The sequence below is a fragment of the Anser anser genome (assembly GCF_964211835.1).
Source record: "Anser anser genome assembly, chromosome: 5".
Lineage (NCBI taxonomy): Eukaryota > Metazoa > Chordata > Aves > Anseriformes > Anatidae > Anser > Anser anser.
This window is the reverse complement of record NC_139725.1, coordinates 38183930-38200990: the sequence shown is the minus strand read 5'-3', so window position 1 is coordinate 38200990 and position 17061 is coordinate 38183930. Positions and strand designations below refer to the sequence as shown.

Sequence of the window (17061 nt, the reverse complement as noted above, 5' to 3'; positions counted from 1 at the left end):
AAAAACAACAAAAAAAAAAAAAAAAAAAAAAAAAACACGAGGTTGTGGCTTTTCCTTCACAGTGATAAATAAGAGTTAGATCTTGTGGTCTTCACCTTCTCTGAAACTAGCTGATACCTTTCTCTAATTTTTTTATACTAGTTCAGAAAAGTTGCTGAAGTTTCTGCTTTGGGGTTGGCTGTCACTTGTGAACCACACAAAGTTGTGCAGTTGGGTTGGGGAGAGCTCTGAAGGTTGCAGAGGTGCAGCATGTTATTTCTTTACCTGCGACCTCTGTTTCTAATATTCAGAGCACCTGTCCTGGGAGGCAGGCTGCAGTAGTGAAATACAGTAGTGCAGGCTGTCCTTGTTCACCAATTGTGTTTAAATGCAGGCCTCGTACTGTATCCAAAGATTTGTACTTACCCATTTGAAACAAAGGAGGTGGGCTGTCCCTTGAAGGTTACTGATGTAGAAAAACTCCAAAAACAAACGCCAGGGAAATCAAGGTACCTAGATTTTACTCCAATAAAAGGGTGCTTGCCGCTGTCTTCATTGTCTTGCAGCAATTTGAAAAATGTCCTTGGATATATGTTTGGGAATCATTACTTGTGTTCTCCACTTTTCATGCAAGATTGGAGAGCTAAAGCCTGCTAGTCTACCTCTGGAAAACTGGTGCAGTCCTTGCTATTACAGAATTTTTCTTTCCTATTAAACTTGTCTTGCATTAAAGGTACAAAAGATACTAAGTGGTCCATGAAAAGACAGAGGAACAAAATTATTATTTATAACTTTTTGGAGGTACTTGGCATTGACCCTCATGTAATGCCATTCAGACCTACAGAAAAAAATGTAGTTGGAAACAGTATTACATCAGTGTTCCCTCTAACGGAAAAATCAAAGTCAACAACACTCGCGACATAAACAAGTGGGAAAAATTAAAGCAAAGAACTTTTGAGTGGAAGTTACAGAAACTGTAACATGCAACAAGTTTGAATCAAGTTTTATCATCAAGTTTAGCAATGCGTAGAGGTTAGCTTGTACTTTCAGGGATACAGGTGACTAGCATCTGAGGACAGCATTTAGCTAAGCTAGAAATACATATCAATAAAAAACAGAATAATGGAATTAATACTAAAAAAAAAAAGTATTCATGCTCTAAGGAATACCAATTTGCAGGCAACTGTTGAGCTTCAGAGTATACTAGCTCTTGGGAAATGTTCTGTCAAAACTGTCTGGAAATGGGATTTTTTTTCTTTGAAGCATCTGGCTCTGGCTGACCTGCAGACTGGTTTGGTCCAGAATTACATTCCTCTTTCTAAAACTTAAAACCCATTCACCGCTAACAATAAGAAAAGATTAAAACAGATTTACAAATACGGTAACAGGAAATAACTATATCGATAAAATAATATTGTAAGCTGCTGATACTGTTAATCAAAGCAATTCTACAAATCTTATCTTACAGAAAGGGAATTATGGTTCCATACACCAGACGTTAAGAGCAGAACCAAAGATACTTTGGCTAATGTGGACTTTTGATTGCTGCATTATTTTTTTCTTCACACTTTACTGTGAGAAAATCTTTCTAAACCTTTTCAAATAGCTTTGTGTAACGTTTAATCGCTGAAATAAGATTCATTGTATAAGGATATAGTTGCTGATGTTTAATTCTAATCTGTTATTACCCCGAAACTTTTCTGAAGTCAAAGTTTGAACTCTCCAGAAGTGTTTGTTTGATCTTAGAGAAGATACCGTAGTGATTAATGGTACCGATAAGGTGTTGATTGGTGCTTGGGAGAACCTATTCATAGAAACAATAGACTATTATACTCTACTTTAACTACCATAAAACAATATTTAAGCTTTACTCCTTAGAAACAACAGTCTTATTTATACATCCCTGTCTGTCTCTAAACCAGCATTACAGTTTCAGGCTTCTTATTGTGGTGAAAGTGTACATTAACGTTTTCAGTGCTTGAAAAGTTCAGGTCTATACCAAGGTGCAGAAAAAAAAGCAAATGGAATTTTTCAGCCTGAATTTCATTCTGAAGTTAAGAGTGGGGGGGGGGAAAAGTGGAATGGTAGAACTACTAGATATGCTTTGCAAGACATTTGAGAGATGTATTAAGATTTGATACGTTACAGGGTACAATCTTCTTCTTGAGCTAGACTGCGCAAGCTGCCTTTCATTGTTTCATGCTATTGCCAGGGGTAAGAGCACCAGGTGCACCAGATTTCTTACTGATACCAAAATAATCCGAGAAGATCAAATTTACTTTACTTCAAAAAGGCACTAGAGCATCTACTCTTCTCAAAAGTTACTATTTAGAGTCAAAAGCTTGTAACATATAGTAATTTTATATTGTTATTGTTATGCTGTTTTAGCTAGTGACATAGTCCGTGCTCTGAAGACTTTGCAGATTAAGGGAATACTTGGACACTGAATGCCTAAATGGAGCAGAGCATAGTTTTATCATGCTTTGTTCACGCTGCTTCAGTTTAAGAATAAAGAAGCAAGCCTAAAACCCCTCCTTCCCCAGCCAGGATGTTGATGATTGCAGTATAGTAAAACTGGTGTTCAGTAATCTATCCATAGACTCAAGGAGAAAGATGAAATTGCCACATGTAGGATGCAGAACCAACAACTAAAACCCTGTTACCTCACATCTTGTAATTTAGTTCTGGAAACAGATCTTTTCTATTCAAATTAAGTGGTATTCATTTACTTACACATAATAAATTAATATTAATGTTTTAAAGCCAAATCCAGAACAACTACATTTTGCTTTGTCAACACCCCTGTGTGAACTGATGTATGAACAAAAGTATTATTGGTGATGGTGTCCTTTTCATTAGTAAAAAAAATCTGTGTGTGCTAAAATTAGACGTGAGTACACAGTTACATCTTAAACAGCCCATGTACTTAATTCTGTGTTGATCTTGTCTTTAGGCAGAGGTACACCATTGGAGGGAGGAAAGATGATTCTTGATGCCATGTCAGAATACATACTAAAAAGTAAATGGTCTGAGTTATTTAGACTAGAGCAATAATTTGCAGTATGTAATCTCAGTGTCTTTCATCTGATACTTGTCACTTTAAAATTCCAGTAATGTGGTTCAGATACCAGAATGGTAGTCTTTTTCTTTACATTCAACACACACGCCAAGCTCCTGAGGGTTCAGCAGGGTCTAGTTTCTATACTATGGAAGCTGAGCTATGTTTGGCATGTTTTTAAAGTAAGCCTGGATCTAAATAGCCTTTCTCTGTTCATTAGTAGAGCTCATCTTTTAAAGAAGGCTCTGCAGAGAGGAGGGAAATTATCCTTATGAACTGGATGCCGTCAGTTTGGAGAAGGATTCATGAGACATTCTGGTAGCCACCAAGGCTTATGCCAGGCAGTGAGCTCAAGGAATGATAAAATCAGGGTCTAGCTTAAATACTGATCTGTTTGAAGGATGAGGGAAGGCTGTCAGCATAGCATGGAAGACAAACTCAGATATCACAAACTGAAGCCAACTGCAGGGGCTGTGGACATAGAGGAAGACCATATAGTCACAGACCCATTGAAGGTGGATGGGGAAACAAAGGCTAAGAATTGTGGTGCCTATGGGAAGGAAAAGCTGCAGATCTGGGCAAATTGCATGGATTTTCTTCTTTGAAGCAATTATTTGTGGTTTTGAGAGAGGTAAAAACATAGTATGAACAAGAGTGGGGGAAAAAGCAAAGACAACAGACTTGTGTTTCCTCTAGTGTAGATTGATTTTTTGAGCAGCTTTGTATCATGATTTTGTGGGTGTAGGGGGAGAGGGAAGGCTACCAAAAAGGGCATTGTTAAAGTGGAATCTAACTCCAAAGAGGAGGATTGTTTCCTATATGCCAAAAAATGGCAGCTGGACAAAAAAGAAAAGAAAATGTAAATAAGGGTGGACATTTCTATACGTATATATTTGAATTTATTAGCTGCCAACATTGTCAAATAGAAATGGAATTAGATACTTTATATTCCTAGTTATAAGTATTCCACTCCTACTGGAATTCCTCTGGAAGATGGTTTGAGCATTGGTCTGCTTTAATATTTGTTTGTCTTCAGAAAACAGAAAATTGAGTGAAAGCAGATGAGGTATTTCTTCTAGCAGAGAGTGCAAGCATCCTAACAGTATCCATAACCAATGTTACATGAATGATTGCTAAAACCTCATGGTGATGTTTCAGTCTGTCAGTGCCTCTACAAACTATAATATTATTTCAGAGCACTTTGGGGAAGTAACATTGATTTTTACATTTAGAATTAGTGTGTGTATATATATATATATTAAAATCCAGTTTTACTATTGCAGCTTTATAAAAAGCAGTAGCTGTTTCTGTTTCTTTCCACGTGCAGCTGGCTTACCTTGGATGTGTTCAATAAGAGTCCTGTTAAATCCATACTTCTGCCATCTCACGTAGTCAGACTCCAGCTTTATATAGTCATAATACGAAGGCTCCCCTTCATGCCTTTATTTTGTGCATCCTCCTCCTTCCTCTGTGAAACTCCAGTCTTGGAGTTGAGGAGATGAGGATGTCCTTCTACCAGAGCTCCATTCTTGCAAAAATCTGTCATGTCATCCTTACACAGAGGAGCTTTCATAACCAGGAGGGCAATGCAGAACTTCATCTCATCAAGTTCCACCTCACACAGCCTTAAGTATTCTCTGAGTCAGTCATTTTATTTTTTCTTCATCCTGGAGTCCATTTTACTGTATCCTTACCCCTTCACTTCTTTCTGTCTTCCATACTTCCCTGTATTTAAAAAGTGATTAATTAGTTTACAGCTTCAGTTGCAAGTGCATCTAAAGATGCTCTTCTCAAAGTGTTTTGACCAAAGAACTGTATTGCAATCGAGATGATTATGTACACATTAAAGTATATTAAAACAGTATGGAGCTCTGTCCTTAAATCCACACAGATGAACTATATTCAGGTTTCACTGAACGCAAGTTGTTCCTTACATATGTGACCTATCATCACTTGGGCACCTGAAAGAGAGATTGCATCTGTTGCTCCCCTTTGTTTAATTTTACCTTGTTTGCCTGCATTGGAATGGATCTGTGAGAGACTTGGAGGTTGGCTTTTGGGGGGCGGTGTATGCAAATCTTTTTTTGACTTTTAACACATGCTTCCTGTTGGTCGTTTTTGCTGTATATGATCCATCACCATCTTTTTCTTAGAACATATTTCAAAGGTGTTGGAGTGATGTGCTCATTTCCTGTCTTTTTAAGCTCAGGCACATTCTTTTTTATCTCGGGAACTTCATTTAAGTAACCAGGGTCTCTTAAGAGCAGACAATGAAAGGCTCCACCACATTTTCTTGCTAAAGAGGTGGTGTGAGGATGACATCATTCATCTGTGCTAGACACTGACTCATAGGCATCTGACCCCAGGGTGGAACCCAGTTACAGGGGTTAACATGAAGTCATCTGCGGTTGCACAATGCATTTCACAGTTGCTCTTTCTCTCTCCTTTTTTTTAACCATCTGAATAATTGCAGAGTGCACAACATAACGAAGTACAGCAATGAGGCAAACATTGCTTTTGGTGCTTTTCCAGGGCGATTTGCAGACCACAACCAAAAAGAGCAGGAAAATTTTTATGATACAGTATTGGATTTTACATTTGGATGCAGAAATAGCTTTGTCCAGTAGCCAGAAAATGGAAAACAAATTTGTCTTAAAGCTGTAGGGCATACAACTGTTTTGCATTGTTGCATTAGTGTTGTTTGCGTTTTTGTTGCATTAACTTTCATTGGGAAATACTAGACCTGTTTTTATATTTGTAGGGTGGTATCCTATGCAAACTTCTGAGGCATCTTTGACGTGTTAGTATCCAAGGCATGTTTTGATTTGTGCTGTGTTTTTTTCCTGACATTTTTTGGCTGTATTTTCAGCCTGTCCACAGTTGCTTTTTTAGAATTCTTTGCTTCATATTCTGGCACAGGATCTGGACTTGTTCTTGTGAAATACGGTCTGCGTGTGCATTTAGGGGCTGAAAGTCACTAGTGATGTAACTTGCAAGAATATCTGTAATATTAAAGAGTTTTAGAAAGAGAATTACCTGTTGGGCTCTCTGGTTTCTTACCCTGTTTGAAACTTGGCTGAATTTGTAGGTAATACCATCAAGATGATGATTGCTCAGGACTGTTTCCAGGATCTCCTCTTCAGTTAGTTAGAACTGTCTTAATGTAGGCACTTTTCCCCTTTTATAGCATTAGAAACAAGCTTTTTCCTGCTTGAAAAAGCTGTGGAGAACGTTAAAGGCAGCTTGGTTTTGCCCACTGCTGAGTGCTGTGTAAGTGTTATAATCAAAAGAGAAACAGTTGGAACAAAACACCGATTAGATTCTGGAAATCTGAATCTTGTAAGCAACTTCACATTCCAGTATAACTTAATATAAAACTGAGCATATAATAACTTACCTCGCAATTCCCACTTAGTCTCTGAAACTTAGCTTATAAACAGGCAAGACAAGTGGGAATTTGTATTTGGAAATTCAGAGATTCTGTTATGGAAGACTTTGTAAGAATGAATGAATTATTAAAATCAGGATTGCTGAGGGAGCAATAACATTTCTACTTTTGAAAAAAAGAATCTGAAAATGATTTAATGGTTTAGAATATGAAAGGCTTCTTCCCTCCCCAAAATCTTAAGAGACCTGTAGGCCACTGCAGTGTCCTCTTCCTGCTTGGAAATGTGTTACATATTTCACTTCATACAGGTAGTTTTTAGTAATATAGTATTTAAGGACAGAGAGAAAACAAACAATATAAGGCTTTTAAGGAAACTGACCCCGTGTAAGTTCAGGGTAGCCTGCTTCTCTCCACTCAGCTGATTCAGCAAAATATTTAATTGTTGAGGTCTGATGCAAATTGCATGCAAATTGCTGACCCTGGAAACACTGTGGGGGCAATCCTTACGTAGGCAGGAACAATTTCTCCAATGTACTACGGCATAAATAGTCTTGGTTTTGACATCAGATGTGCAGATGTTTTTTTCAAATTATACGTTTCTGGTGCAAATGCATTTAATTGAGTGACTTTAAGTCATTGCACAAAAATCTGCTTTGCAAGGAGATTGTCTACAATTACTCCAAGCTAGTCAGTGATTCTTTTAATTAACTTTTGTCTGTGCACTGGAAGGTGTAACTTTTTGTGTGATATGGTTAAGGTGTCTTGAGCTGTATCTTTGAAAGTAACAGACATGCATGTTCAGTTATAACACAAATGAGAAATACCTATACCTATAGGCATGCAGTCAGCTTCTAAACATTCTTTGTCTTTTTCCACCTGATATTATATATTTACATCTTGCTTATGTTCATTAAAATGTAAATGTAGAAATGATTACAATTAATCAGATACGTACACATGCAACCAAAGCTATGATACAAGTATTCGGAGACATCTTTTTGTAGATGAAATTGCTTATCTCTACAGAACTAGTGAAAGGTGGAAATGTTTTCTTTTGGAATAACAGGGAATCATAGCCCCAGTTCCCCACAATATGTTCTTTTAAGGAAGCACAGCAACAAGCAGACTTCTGTTTATGACAGATGGTAAATATATCTGTACCTATCTATATATATTTTCATGCCCAGGAACTGTAAATTTTGTAACCTTCAAAGCACTTTGTTTAGCTGTCCAACAAGAAAATTACCACAGAATAAGGACAGATATTTTGTTTGCGTTTTTATTTCTTTGCTGCTGTATGAGGAAAACATAAGTTGTAGCCCACATCCTCCATTTTTTTTTCTTTTTAAAGATTTCATCTTGGAATTCTTTATTACTGAAATATAAGTTTATAAAGGAGAGCCTGTCAGAGTTTTAACTGCAGCGGTTCCCCTAGTGCTACTGCAATTTTATATGTGCTTCATTATATGTTGTACATAATTTCAGTATATGATGTACACATTCCTAAACATTAAGTATATCCTATGAAATAACGGCACCTCATAAAAAGGGATCATTTTCATACTAATGATATACTTAAGCTGTTCAGAAACTAACTGAACTAGCAACTTATTTCCTGAGGCAGGATTTGGGGATATGTTTAATTTAAATGGGGCAGCCATAGTGAGTTATGAATTGTGAAATGACCACTATGTTTACCGCTTAAGAGGTGCAAAATTGTTAATGGATAGCTGAAGTATCCTTTACCAAGTGAATTCTTGCATGTTGTATGCCTGTATTCTCAACAGTTAGATCCCAAAAGTCATCTGCACATATTCAGGAGCATATTTTATTCAAAACGTCACCCACAGAAAACTTTGTTCAGCCTTTTAAGAACAAAACATTTTTTCCCCCTATTTTAGAAAGTGCTGGGGAAAAAAGTGAGAGGAGCAGGGCAGTGTGTTCAAAAACAGCAACAGGAGTTGCTACGTACAGCTATATAGATATATATTTAAATGGCTGAAATGCATTCTTCATTAAAAACTAATGGCTTATTTGGCTTAAGGTAAGACATGACTGTGAAATCACTTCTGAACATTCCTCTAATCTCTTTTTAAATTTCACTTTTTTGACTCCTTGTCTTCCCTTGGCATATTAGAAGATATTCCTACCAAAAGTTAAAGATCATGAAAGGATGGAGATTCATCCTGTGTATTTGTCCATAGTCATGTGTCATTTGTTGCTTCCTATTCTTTTTTCACCTTGAGTTTGTACTGCTAAGGTCTTTACATAGAAAGCTTCAATTTGGGAAACAGTAGTCTCATGCACAAATAATACTGAAGCATTGCATTATCATTGAGTGGTTCTGATAGTGTATATTCGTGTTCCATTTGGCACAGAAAATTAGGTTTCAACTTATGAATCAGGGCTTCCAGTTCCTATGATTTTATTGAGAAATTTCACTATATATGTATATATATATATATAGATGTTTTATTAAAGGCATAATCCTGAAACCAGGGGCTACAATGAGTGTTCTAGTTTTTATTTCATAAAAGCACTTTTCACTCCACATAGTTGGAAGAAGGTCAGATAATAAGTGTCAGTAGCCCAGCTTTCCATGGCCATCAAAATTCAGGCTTAAAAAAAAAAGCTATGCATGTCATCAGACTTAAGGCAGGGATAAAAGTTAGGGTTTCTTCTTCACCCGAGTGTTTTTCCTCAACTTTAACTGAATTTGCAGTGACTGGAGGTAAGAGGGCTTGGTCTGAGAGCAAGTTATTTGTTTGACCTTTACCGTGCATTTGAAACAGTTTCTTCATAATGTCCGTGTAATTTATGGGGTGGTGGAAGAGTTAGTTATGAGATAATCTGTTTCTCTGAGATACTGTACGTTGAAGAACTTCTCCTTTTTATGTGAAAGAATAATGGTCCAGAAAATGACTTATAGTGTTGCACCCATGAGATAATATAATGAAATGTAAAATAAATGGTAATAAAATGGTGTTAAATCAAGGAAATTCTCAGTGACAGTTAAACCTAACCCATTAATCAGGTGTGCTCTAGTGATCGCTTTGAATATCAGATTTGCAATCACCAGAACCTGAATTTCCTGCTTTTTTTAAAAAAAAAAAGTCAACACTCTTTAAGAAGATGCATTTCTTGTGCTTCATTTCCTTGTGACTGATGTACATGTGTGGTTGATATAGACCACATATTTTAAAGATGGTAACTACTTTTTGTTTCATTATTTTATTAAAAAGTTGTTTCTCAATGTCTCTTCTGCGCCACCATCCATTTGTTTAAGTGCTCCAAGACACAATGAGAATTCCTAGCTGGCTTAAAAGACAGTTTTAAATTAGTACTTCTGCTTTCATTTTCCTGTGTTCATTTCCATCATCCATTTCAGCGATGAAACTTGCTTTGCCGTGTATTGCAGTCCAATAATGACTTGCCTGGCCTTGTGCCATAAACAATCAAAATGTCTTGACCTGATTGTAATGCATAAATTGCCATATCTCATTGCAGTGATAAGGATATTTCAGAAGGTCAGGGAGGAGGATGAAGAACAGGAACATACAGTGGAAGAGACGATGTACACTTCAAGGGAAGTGGCTGTATTGTTTTTGATATCAGGCATATATTCTGTATGTTTGACAAAAATAGACACTCATAATTACTGAAAGTTTAATAATATCTTTTTTTTTTTTGATATATTGAGTTGAATTGAGATAATAAGAGAACCTTTTGTTTTCAGAAGTTCTGTGTGCCCCTCACAGCCCAAGCCTTTGAACAGAGCATGTACATGGAGGCTGGTCCAGCCCCAAGTAAAGGATTCCCTGACGGACTGGTTGCTACTGTTTAGCCTGAACATTCAAGTCAGATATGAAATGGAAAACTAAACCATCACACACACACGCTCCAAAACTAACTGCATGTGCTAAATAGCAGAGAAATCTTATCAAAGTAAATATCTATTAAATTAATGCCAGTTAAATTGGTTGGACTTGATGATCTTAGAGGTCTTTTCCAACCTAAATGGTTCTGTGGTTCTATGAAAGGGGCTGGACTAACAACTCTAAAGAAAAAAGTCTTCATGTATGCATAGGAGGGATTCAGTGGTTTCTGTTTTTCAATTTGACATGACCTCCACTCGAATCTGGAGGAACCTTCTATAAGAATTAGGAAATGGTGCAGTATCTTTGCCCACTCAGCCCCTTGCTCTTTTTCCTGAGGACTGGAGAAGTTTGCAATTTGTGCGAAATGTGTGCTGGTCCAGTAGGAGCGAGCAGCTTTCAATAACTGAAGAATCTGACTTGCTTAAGTGGTTTTATAAATCCTACCAGCTGTTGAAGTCTGCATCTTTAAGCATGTAAATACTTTTATTTCTAGTCTGGCTGTCAGACTAACAGTTTATTTCATAAACCATCACATAATATGTCTGTTTGACACTTTGAGACAAAATACATGTTAAGTAGATAAATGTAACTCATGCAAACATTGTTTTTGTCTTTTGCCTCGGTAAAGAGGTTTCTCACAGTACTATAAGAGAATACAGGGCCAGGAGCATAGAATGAGATTTCTCAGAAACTCCCATTAACTAAAATCATGCGCATTGAGTTAATGGAATCTTGTCATCACCTGTAAAATTTCTGTCAGCAAACATCTGGGTTAGATTGAACTTCCCAATAAACTGTGTTAAAATTGACAAGGCACAAAAGGGTTTGTATGTGAAGCACTAAGACGAGCTCTAAGATTCTTGGTGTTCTTTAGGTTGTCATCTCTAATAATTAAAATATCCTCCAGAGGGAGATGGTCTCCTTCTGTGGAACTGTACTTTACTTGGGCAATTCTGCATGTTTAAAAAAAAATAAATCACAGCAAAAGTGTCAAAGCCTTTTCTTTGGCGCAAGACAAAGGAACGGAACTTTGTCTTCAGTTTCTGTGAGCATTTAGCGGGCTGAATCCTTGCAAAGAGAGCTGTGTTATCGTGAATGTATGTCCCAATTAAAAAGCAGTTAATCTGCTTGGTCTTTTTTCATGCTATAATCTTGTTGTTAATATATAAGTTGTGAGTGAATTGTTGGTTCTGGGTTCTCACTTTGTACAGCATGACGGTAGTGTAGTTCAGTGATGTCGGGGCACAGCCCTCCAGACAAATTATGAGGAGTTACTTTTCATGAGGAACAGACATCTTTCTACTGTATTTTGTTGTATTTTTATGGCCATAGTTAACTCTCAAGAAAAAAAAAAAGAAATCTTCTGGAGTTCTATCAGAAAATTATGTTGGCAGAGGATAATTAAGGATCTGGTGCTGAAAAGTATGCCTTCTGGGGTGTTTGTTTTCAGCTAATTCAATACAATACCCATTTGGCAGCTTAGGGCTTCCATTCAGAAAGTGTCAACTGGTTCTCAGAGGAGTCTGCTTGCAAGGCTGTGATCTCCTTGAGGTCACCAAGACGTGGTGGGATAGGTTGCAGGGCTGGAGGGCTGCAATGTCTCTGTAGGCTTTTCAGGGAGGCTAAGGCAGGATGGCGAGGTTTGTGTTTGACCAACGTGGGCAGTGCGTTTGTGGGTGTCTGGACAGGCTGCCTGCCAGCAAGGAACAGATGAAGCCTTCTTCGGACAGCTGGAAAATGCCTCACTTTTCCAGGTCCTGGCCCTTGGGAGAGCTTTAATTCTGCAGAATGGGCGATACAACAGGGCCCAGGCAGTCCTAGGGGGTTGTAAAGTGCATTGTTGATACCTTCCCATTGACTCAGCATGGGTGAGACGTGTCTGGAGTGCTGGGCCTGGTTCTGGGCTCCCCAGTGCAAGAGAGATATGGACATAGCAGAGTGATCCAGTGAAAAGTGACAAACATGATGAAGGGGCTGCAGTGTCTGTTGTCTGAGGAGGGGCTGTGGGAGCTGGGCCTGGCCAGGCTGGAGAAGAGAGGGCTCAAAGGTATCTCATCACCATGTCTATGGAGGAAGAGCTGGGAAGATGGAGCCAGACTCAGAAAAAGAACACTTCAGAGTTCATTTCTAAAGCATTTTCTTTTAGCATCCCTATACGCTGTAAAGTTAGTTGAGGATCTTCACTGTTATACTTTGGTTGTGTCTGTTATTGATGTTTTGGGGATACAGTCTTCCTAGTGATTAAGAAATAGTTGTGTGCCTACCTCTCATCATTATTGTCGAGGAGACAGAGGACTGGCTTACCAGGAGGGGGAACAGAGCTAGGATTTAAGGGGATGACTCTGTTCTGGAGAGCACGGTGTCTTGAAAGGACTTGGGTGTGACATTGGAACAGCACTGAAACCTCAAGAGGATGTAGTTGTTAATCCAGTGCAATGGGCAAAATAACTTGTAAAATGAAAACATTCAAATTCATTGAAGTAAAATTCAGTGTTCAAACATTAGTGATGCTTTGTTCCAGGATGTCTTCATTATCACCAAGGAAGGGACTTAGATAGTGAACTGTCTTGTGCTTTTTTGACAAAAATAGATACATTTGATAATCTTTAGAATGAGCTTCTGATTGTCTTGTTGCATTTTGCTTACTTCACATGGAGACAGTCTATATTACCTTTTGAAAAGCAAAATTGTTGATAGCAGAAGGAGGCAAGAAGGTTTCAGTGTTCTGGGGATGCCTAGTCCTGATAAGGTACAAAGCTGATTTATGCAGTTATTTCACGGAAATGAATGAGGTGGTTCTTTTGGCAGGAAGGCAGTTTTTGTCTAAAGGCACAAATTCATTTTTTTCCTCTAGATTTAACTGTTCTGACAGTTGTATTATAAAAGCTAGACGCTGTACACTGTAACTCAAACCACTGCTTTGTGTGCGTTCTATTAATTTTCAAAATCATGGCACCAAAATGACTGATTTCCTCCTTTTAAACACATTTTGTTGTCTAGTTTCACCTTGCTATGTTTCAGTTTTACTTAATTTTCCTGCCATAGTGCTTCTGAACATCTGCCTGAGTTCTTTCAGTTTCTCCACTGCTGGGTCTCTCGGCTCCTGCAGCTGTGGTCTCTGTCTCTTAGCCAGCAGCTCTCAAGAGGTGACAATTAATCCCGCACTGTTTGCCACGTTTATCTGGAAGTCTTTGTCCTTCCCACCTGACCTTCCTTAAAAGACCATGTCTTTCCAGCTTTTTTTCCCCCCAGTTTTGATAGTAGCGGATTGGATTTCTCTAAGTCATCTTGTCTCATTAATCCTCTATTAAAAAGTATTGCATTTCACTTGGGGCTCAGGCCTGCTGCCTAATGCTCCCTGTCTGGGTAGGGCAGGTAATAGGGTATGGAGAATATCTGCCTGTTAGTTTGTTACTTGTTAATGAAGGCAGAAATTTTGTCTTTTTTCCACCCAGTATCTCATAGGTAATTATCCATACTTACGTCATTTTCAGACTACTGCGCTTGACAAACTGAGGTCTTAACAATGAGTTTGAAAAAAAAAAAAAAAAACCATTTCTAACACTTCTCAAACTATTACTTAAGTAAAACAAAACAAAGCAGATGGCTAGCAATTGTGAATATCAATGTTGCTTTCTTTAAAATGCTCTCAATGAAATGGGAAGTAAGCAGCTTCTGTGTAAGCATTCCCTGCAAAGTAGAAATAGACTTTTTCCTGCTTTATTGTCTCTGAGGCAGGTGTCCTGAATGGTGGCAATGTCCTCAGAGAGCAGTTGTGATGGCTATTGAGACAGAATCTTCAGTTTACTGTACCCATTCTCAAAAAAAAAAATAATAAAGGGGGGGTGACCAAAAGCCCAGGTAGTTTGCCAGCTGTACAAGGACATAGGAAAAAAACAGGGTACAGCCACTGTGAGTGAAGGGGAAAACACTGGAAAATCTTCAATGGCAGCTCCTGTGTGAGCCACCAGGCTCAGGCTTTATCTGTCTTTATTTTACAGTGTCTGGGGGCCGGGGGCTGTTCTCAGAGATCGCGGCAAGGGCAAGGCTGTTCGTTGCTTGTTCTAGTCCTCCTGGTTAGTTCTCCAGATATCTGTTTTCACCACTCCAGTATTTAAAACTCGGTGTGGTTGTATTTTATTTTGCAAATACCAGCTTAGACCAGGAGGATCAGCAATTAAAGCAACAGCAGCTGTCTGGTATAAGCCTGGGAGATATAAACATGCTTGCATACAGAGCCCTTCAAGTAGCTTTTGCCCTCCTCCCTGGCCCCCCATCCTATTTTTCAGATCACTGGATGTCATTTGTGCCTGTGCATGGAACAGGTGTCTCTTGTGAACTCCTTAAATAAACTGAATTTTAGAGAAAGATCCTGATGTCAGTTTACACAGGTGCAGACATCATTCAGGAGAATGCTATTTGCACACAAACACACTACTGTTTACTGTCTGCGCTGCAATCAGAGCAGTGCCAGAAGGGCACTGAAGCAAGATGGAGCACGGTTTGCTTTGCTGCTGCTGCTGTCGATTGATGTGAACTTTCATAAAGTTCCTTCTCACTGGGCATGGAGTCTTTTTTGCTCCAAGAAGCATTGAAAAAAGCTCTTTTAAACAGTGGGTCAGAGAAAAGCAGGAGCCATTTTTAATCATGATGTGTGAAATGACAGAAAATGTGTGTGACTCTTTTCTTGGCTTTGCCTGGTTACTTAGCAGGAACTTTGTTTTTGTTTGGGATTTTTCCCCTCCTTGTATTAAAGCTTACACAGGAGCCTACGATAGGACCAAATCAGGTAACTTGCAGCAAATCTCAGTGTGTGACTGTGCCCAAGAATTATCGTTGCACAGCTCTGCCAAAGCTGAAAAAAAGATGACTATTTCCAGGTACTCCAGGAGGAAAGGAGCGCCAAGGTGGCTCCTTGAGCTGCTCAGAGACTTCTCCAGTCCCCAGTACAGCAACGAGCACACCTTCTGGATTACCTTCTGGATTAAAACTAGGTGAGCAAGTAGGTGCAAAGCTGGCTGTACATAAATCACAACCTGTTCTGTCACAGCTCAGGGTAGCGTTATTAATACACCTTCAGGGACTTTAATTTTCAACAGATTCCCCAGTGTTGCTTATGGTCTGTGTAGCTGCCCAAAGTGCATGGTGCTGGAGCTGCAGGATCCCTACCTGCCCTTGGATCTTTGCAGCACCAGAGCTGTCTGCCACATGCTGGCTGTGGTATGTATGCAAGTGAAAAGAGATGAACGTCTCTGAGATATCTTGTGCTTCATGTACTTACATAAGAGAAACAGTAGGATTCCCAGCATGAACTTTTTCATTTGTGTGTGTGTGTATATCAACTTCTTAGTGAAGGACAGCCACAGAAATGACAGACACTTCTCTGGCAAGAAAGCCCACAAGCTCTTAATATCAGCCAATGCCCATTAATTAGGCCTTCTGACAAAAGGCATGCTTGCCACACCCTTTTACATGCATTGGCCTGTGTAATTTTTTCACTAAGTAGAGCTTTTAGGTATATTTCTTCCATTGAAAATACTGCATTTAAAAAAAAAAAAAAACTTTTACAAAAGCAAATTAAGAACAGATGTAGCTGAGCAATACTTTTTAACCCAGGAGTAATAAATGTTTGGAATGGACTGCTGTGAAGGTTATTAAGACTAAAACACTGGGGTCATTCAAAAAAGAGTTCAGAGCATCCAAGGGGATGGAATTGGAGTAGAAAAGAAGTGGATAACTGAACATTATCCACTGCATTCTTGATGATGCATAACACCCTATGCACTTGTTTTATGCTGTAAGGCTTGAAAATCTATCTGTGCTAGTTAAACATATACTAAGGATTATGCCTTGGTAAAAGCTATGGAAAGTTGATTATAATAACAAATGCCAGCAAGCTAGTCTCTGGACTGTATCACTTGGGAGAAGCTGCAGCAGGAGAAGAGCTATTTGACTTTATTCCTTCTCCAATCCCATGGAAGACATAGATGTAACAGCTTGAAACATTTGAAAAGATTGCAATTTCATCATGATTGTGGTTACTGTGGAGAGATTTAATGCAAAGTGAGAAACATAAAATCTTAAGGAAAAAGTAATATTCTAAATGTAGTTTAAGTTCATATTGAACAGTTGTAAAGATAGGAAATGGAAGCTTGATGCTCACAGTTGAGGTGAATGAACAGCAAAAGTACCATGCTCTGTGCTTATATATCTGTTATTCATGGCATATTATCAGATGTTTGTCCAATCAAACAGCTGGTAAAGTCACTCTGTATGAATGCTGCAGGCATTGCTGCAGCTGTACCTTTCTCAACTTTGCCTGTAGTAAAGCCTGTAACTTCACTATAATATTTTATATTATAAAAAGGACAGAACGAACCATTTTTGCTTTTTTTTTTTTTTGTCCACGTACAACTACAAGAATAACTCTTAACTGTCCAAACTGTGAGAGCCTAAAGGTTTGCTGTGGAAATGAGAAATTGTGTCCACAAAAATTGTTGGCTCCAAAGGGACATCCACAAATCAGAAGCTGCAAACAGAAATTTGTTCTTTATCGCTTCTGGGTACATGGCATGTTGAAGGTGTCTTTTAATCTGGTGGATAAGTACTGCAGTCTAATGTTCAGATTGATGACTGGAGTTATTGCTGATGAGTTTTTAGACCAAGAGAGAATAACAGAATGAAGAACACTGTGACTTAAGTTAGTAAATCCTCTGATAGGATGCTTAGAGGGCTTAATTTTGTACTGTAAATGACAG

General features: G+C 38.4%; 1 protein-coding gene across 9 annotated transcripts in view; it reads left to right on the top strand.

Annotated features, from left to right (window-relative positions):
• The window catches only part of KCNQ1 (potassium voltage-gated channel subfamily Q member 1), a 409094-nt gene that overhangs the window by 242454 nt on the left and 149579 nt on the right, over positions 1 to 17061 (top strand). Inside the window, exon 14 of one of the 9 annotated variants that reach the window (XR_014585269.1) lies at positions 9933 to 15297. The exons of the other annotated variants lie outside the window; for them this stretch is intronic. The gene's annotated coding sequence lies outside the window, so the exon portion shown is untranslated. The remainder of the gene's footprint in view (positions 1 to 9932; positions 15298 to 17061) is intronic. 9 annotated transcript variants of the gene reach the window in all.